The sequence below is a fragment of the Chrysochloris asiatica genome, unplaced genomic scaffold, assembly GCF_000296735.1.
Source record: "Chrysochloris asiatica unplaced genomic scaffold, ChrAsi1.0 scaffold00375, whole genome shotgun sequence".
NCBI lineage: Eukaryota > Metazoa > Chordata > Mammalia > Afrosoricida > Chrysochloridae > Chrysochloris > Chrysochloris asiatica.
In genome coordinates, this window is record NW_006408893.1 from 1,708,693 (window position 1) to 1,714,280 (window position 5,588).

The following is a 5,588-nucleotide window of genomic DNA, read 5'->3' on the forward strand; positions in this document are numbered from 1 at the left end:
GAAGCCTCCTTGCCCTCCAAATCCTCCCCGGCCTCCTCTGCCATGGCTGCCTCTGCCTCCAAATCCTTCTCAGCCTCCACCTCATCCCCCGAAGCCACCTTCACCCTTAGGCTTGGCCCAGTCTAAGGTAACTTTGTTTCCATCAATTTCCCCATCCTCCATGGCCTCCTTGGCGGCTTTAGCATCTTCTTCGCTGTTGAAGTCTACAAATCGAAACCCTTTGGAGGAGCTGGTTTCGCGGTCTGTGACTATCCTGGCGCGAACAGACCCATCAAATGACTCCTTTAATGTTTCCTCAGTTGTGTCCTCAGACAAACCTTTGACAAACTGTTTTGGACGGCTGGCTTCTTGCATTAGGGGATCCCCTGGATCCTTGCAATTCCAGCCTGATGGCTCTGCCCTCAATTTCTCTTTTATTACAAGAATTTAAAGCTTCTTTAGCATCTTCACATGAAGCAAATACTATAAATGTATACCCTCTAGATTTGCCATTCTGGTTCTGAGGCACCTAGATAGCAGTTGCCTTCTTAAACACTTCCTGGAGAGTTTCTTCTGTTGCACTGTAGGAGAGGTTACTTAAAACCAGTGTTTTTGATTCACCGCTCCAGGTGCTGGTCTTCCCACCTCTGTTGTCTTGATTTTGACCTTTGTCCCCAGTGTAGTACAAGGATATAGAACAGCCATCAATCTCTGTTCCTTGCTTTTCTTCAAAGGTTTTCTCAGCATCAGCTTCTGTTTTGAATTCAAGATAAGCAATCCCTTTACTCTTTCCATCTTTTCTGACTAATCTGATCTCCATGGCATCTTCAAACACTTCTTTTATTTCATCCTGAGTGACTTTGTAAGGCAAGTTTTTGGCCAAAAGTGTTCTGGCATCTTGGTCTTTCTTATTGTCTTTTCCTTTCGGTCTCTCTAGTTTAATTTCATTACCAAAGACCTTTAAACCAGTGATTTCCAAGGCTTTTTCCAGGTCTTCAGCAGATTCAAAATCCACATAGCCAAATTTCCTAGTCATACCAATTCTGACATCCATGACAACGAGGTCATTTTTAGCAAAAAGGTCACTGAGACCAGTTTTTAATTCTGGAGCAGACTTGTTACAATTCAGGTTTCCAACAAACAGATTGAAAGCTGTAGTTGGTTCTACGGCTTCCACTTTCTGCTTCTTGGCTTCAGGAGTGGCTTTCTGTTTGGCCATTTCCTTCTTTCATTTTCCAGGTACTTCTTTGACAGGTTCTTCCTCCCCTTCATCCTCTTCATCGTCATCCTCATCTTTCTCGTCGTCGTCCTCTTCCTCATCATCATCGTCATCAACTTCCTCCTCATCGTCATCGTCCTCAGCCACACTCTTGGCTTTCACAGGAACCACCTTTGCAAGTGCTTTCTTGCCCTTTGCTGGCGTACTGTCCATGGCCTCTTCTTCAGAATCATCTTCTTCATCCTCCTCATCGTCATCCTCCTCCTCCTCCTTGTCCTTATCATCTTCATCGTCGTCATCCTCCTCCTCGTCATTAAAGTGAGGGGCAGCTGCTCCTTTCATCATGACTGGCTCAAATTCATCCTCATCATCTTCCTCACTGTCTTCATCTTCTTCTTCGTCACTCTCTTCCTTCTTGGCATTCTTGACATTCTTTGCCCCCTTGGCTGGAGGAGCAGCTCCCTTCTTACCCGAGGTCACCACCACTGCTTTACCTGGGGTGGCTCCCTTCTTGCCAGGTGTTGCTGCTGCTTTGACTGCTGTAACTGTCTTCTTAGCTGGTGTAGCAGGTGCCTTCTTGCCAGGGGTGACAGCTGCTTTATTGAACTGTGTGGCAACTACACTTTTTGTGGGGGAAACCACCACCTTCTTTGATGGCAGTGTGGTATTCTTCTTGCCTTTTTTCTGAGGAATGACAACCTCTTCTCCACTGCTTTCTTCTGACAGTTCCTCATCGTCACTGTCTTCTTCTACCTCTTTGGGCGGAGGAGCCAGCTTCTTGGAATCACTTTGATTTTTCCCGGCTTTCGCGAGCTTCACCATGATGGCGGCTGGGGACGGCGAAGGATGTGGAGGACAAGTGGTGTAGATAACACCTCGGGAAACCAAGCGACATTGATGGCGGCCCGGTTCTGAAGATGCTGGAGCGCGCACACTTGGCTGCCAGCTACAGCTCAAGACTGAGACGAAAGTCTAAATTATTTTTAAGTTTATTCAGTGTTCTCTTTGCTTCCTGGATCCTCCTGTCAATCTTTTGTAGCTACTGTTACCGAATGTGCCACTGGAATTCTCCTAGACTTCTAGCAAAGAGTTGCAGATTTCGGTGAAGTGTCAGGAATGCAAGACAACAGGAGCGTGTGAAAGCAAGTTTAATAGAAAGCGAAAGTACACTCAATAAGCAAGCAGGTCTATCTCTGAAAGCCAGTAAGATAGATGTCAAACATGGCTGTCTAGGGGTATTTATTCTTTAAAATATCCATCTCTGACATTCTTGTGTGGCTCATATGCTTTGTTTTTGATGTGGATTGTGTGGTGGTTTGCATGGGAGAGCATTGGTTTTACAATCATCATTTCATTGCAATAATTGCAGTCTCCTTCGTGCATCATTGTTGAACAGTATTTGCTTCTAAAAAAAAAGAAGAAGAAGAAGAAGAAGGAAGGAATATACAGAGTCACTGTACCAAAAGGAAATGGTTGATGTTCAGCCATTTCAAGAGGTAGCATATGATCAGAGCCAATGATCCTGAAGGAAGAAGTCCAAGGTGCATTGAAGGAATTGCCAAAGAATAAGGCATCGGGAAATGATGGAATAAAAATTGAAATCTTTTAAGTGAGATGGCATTGGAGGCACTCACTCATCTATGCCAAGAAATTTGGAAGACAACTATCTGGCCGACTGATTGGAAGAGATCCATATTTGTGCCCATTCCAAAGAGAGATGACTCAATGGAATGCAGAAATCATCAGACAATATCTTTGATATTTCGTATGAGTAAAGTTTTACTAAAGGAAATACAGAAACGGCTGCAAGCATACATTGACAGAGAACTTCCAGAGGTTCAAACTGGATTCAGAAGAGGTCGTGGAACGAGGAATATCATTGCTGATGTCTAATGGATCTTGGCTGAAAGCAGAGAATACCAGAAAGATGTTTACCTGTGCTTTATAGACTATGCAAAGGCTTTTGATTATGTGGATTATGACAAGCTATGGATAACATTGTGAAGTATGAGTATTCTGGAGCACTTAATTGTGCTCATGAGGAATCTGTACATGGACCAAGAGGCTGTTGTTTGAACAGAACATGGGAACCCTGAATGATTTAAAATTGATAAAAGTGTGTGAGAGGGTTGTATTCTTTTACCATACTTATTCAACCTGTATGCTGAGCAAATAATATTAGAAGCTATGTTATATAAGAAAAACATGGCATTAGGGTTGGAGGAAGACTCATTAATAACCTGCAATATGCAGATGATGCAACCTTGCTTGCTGAAAGTGAAGAGGACTTAAAACATTTACTGATGAACATCAAAGACCACAACTTGCAGTACGGATTGCATCTCAATGTAAAGAAAACAAAACTCCTCACCACTGAACCAATAAACAGCATTCTCATCAACAGAGAAAAGATTGAAGTTGTCAAGGACTTCATTCTTCTTGGATCAACCATCAACACTCATGGAAGCAGCAGTCAAGAAATCAAACATCTTATTGTGTTAGGTAAATCCGCTGCACAAGATCTTTTTAAAGTGTTAAAGAGCAAAGATGTCAGCTTGAGGACTAAGGTGTGCCTGACCCAAGCCATGGTATTTTCAATAACCTCATATGCATGTGAAAGCTGGACAGTGAATAAGGAAGATCGTAGAAGAATTGATGCATTTGAGTTATGGTGTTGGAGGAGAATATTGAAAGTACCATTGGCTGCCAAAAGAACAAACAGATCTGTGTTGGGAGAAGTACAGCCAGAGTGCTCCTTGGAAGCCAGGATGGCCAAACCTTGTCTCTTATACTTTGGACATATTGTTAGGCGGGACCAGTCGCTGGAGAAGGATATCATGTTTGGTGAGGTGGAGGGTCAGAGAAAAAGAGGAAGTCCCCCCATCCACCGAGATGGATTGGCAAAGTGGCAGCATCAATGGGCTCAAGCATGGCAACAATTGTGAGGTTGGCCCAGGATTGGGCGGTGTTTTGTTCTGTTGTGCACAGGGTCGCTATGAGTCAGTACCGACTCTATGGCACCTAACAACAACAACTACTACTCTGTTAAGTGTCTTAAGCTGGGTTCTCTAGATAAGTAAAACCAGTGAAACTTATGTTTTTGTTGTTAAATGTCTTTGAGTCAATTCCAACTCATAGTGACCCTGTAGGATTTTCTAGGAATGGCTGGTGAGCTTGAACCGGTGATCTTATGGTTCAAAGTGATTTTGCAGACCAGAACCACACCAGAGCTCTGAAACATATATATGTATGCATAAAGAGAAGGATATATCGGGGAAAAGGCTTGCACAGTTGTAGAGGTGGGAGAATCCCAAATCTGGGTCCTTAACCCACAGCGCCACACCAGAACTTCAAAACATATTTATATGTATCTACTAAAAGAGATGTATATATCGGGGGGAAAGGCTTACAAAGTTGTAGCGGTGGAAAAATCCCAAGTCTGGGTCAGATGAACCAAGATCAGCAGATCTGATGGCAGGCAGGTAGGTAGGTCACTGACACAAGTTTAAAAAACCAGAGGTCAGAGGATGAGTCAAATGCAAGATCAAGACCCAGCGGAGAGCAAGTAAACTTTGCCTGAGTGTCTAATGCATTGGAAGTAGGCCACATCCCCAAGGAACACGTCCCTTCAGTTGACTGACTACTTGTAGTAGACTAAATTATAGTAGTAATCACATAATATTAGATCTCATTATACAGATAACTATATCTCAGCTGCCAAACCACAGAAATCCTGGTCCAGTCATGTTGAAACAAACCCTTACATATCACATTAAGCATTATGTCTTTATTCAGTGATTGGTCCCTCTTGATTAAAGTACCATTATAAAATGAGGGGGTGATAAAGGCACAGAGTGACTAGCTTACAAGTTTTCAAAAGAAAGCTTAGTTTAAGAGTGTACAGGGGAAGGTAGTGTCCCCACTGAATAATTTTCATCTTGTCTAGATGGGTATGGTGAAAAGAGATGGGGATAAGATTCTTATGATCTAATAGTAATTGTTATCATGACTAATTGCAACTGTCACAACTGTAAAAGTAGAAGTTTTGTAACAAAAGGGGGATGGAGTAGTTAATCTCACAGTCTAGGAACAGAGGACCATAGGACCATCAAGGGAAAAGAGCACAAGTAAAATGTGGGACCCTCTCCAAAGAAGCAGTGACACCAGAGATGGAGGTAGAGATGAGGACATTGAGAGAGAGAGAGAGCAGCTGAAGGCTCTAGAGTCATGGAAGGAGAAAGACTGAGTTCTGGCAGCCAGGAGGTAGACTTACAGAATGTGCCCTTTGGTTGTTTAAATTATTATATATTCCTCAGTCTTTTTATGTACACTGCCCATCCCCCAGAGAAAAATAGATGGAATAGAAACAAATACTGTTGAATGATGATGC

The 5,588-nt window shown here is 42.9% G+C and overlaps 1 pseudogene; it reads right to left on the reverse strand.

The window, feature by feature from the left end:
- Positions 1–2,020, reverse strand: part of LOC102837567 — a 12,172-nt pseudogene extending 10,152 nt beyond the window's left edge.
- Positions 2,021–5,588: the final 3,568 nt, after the last annotated feature.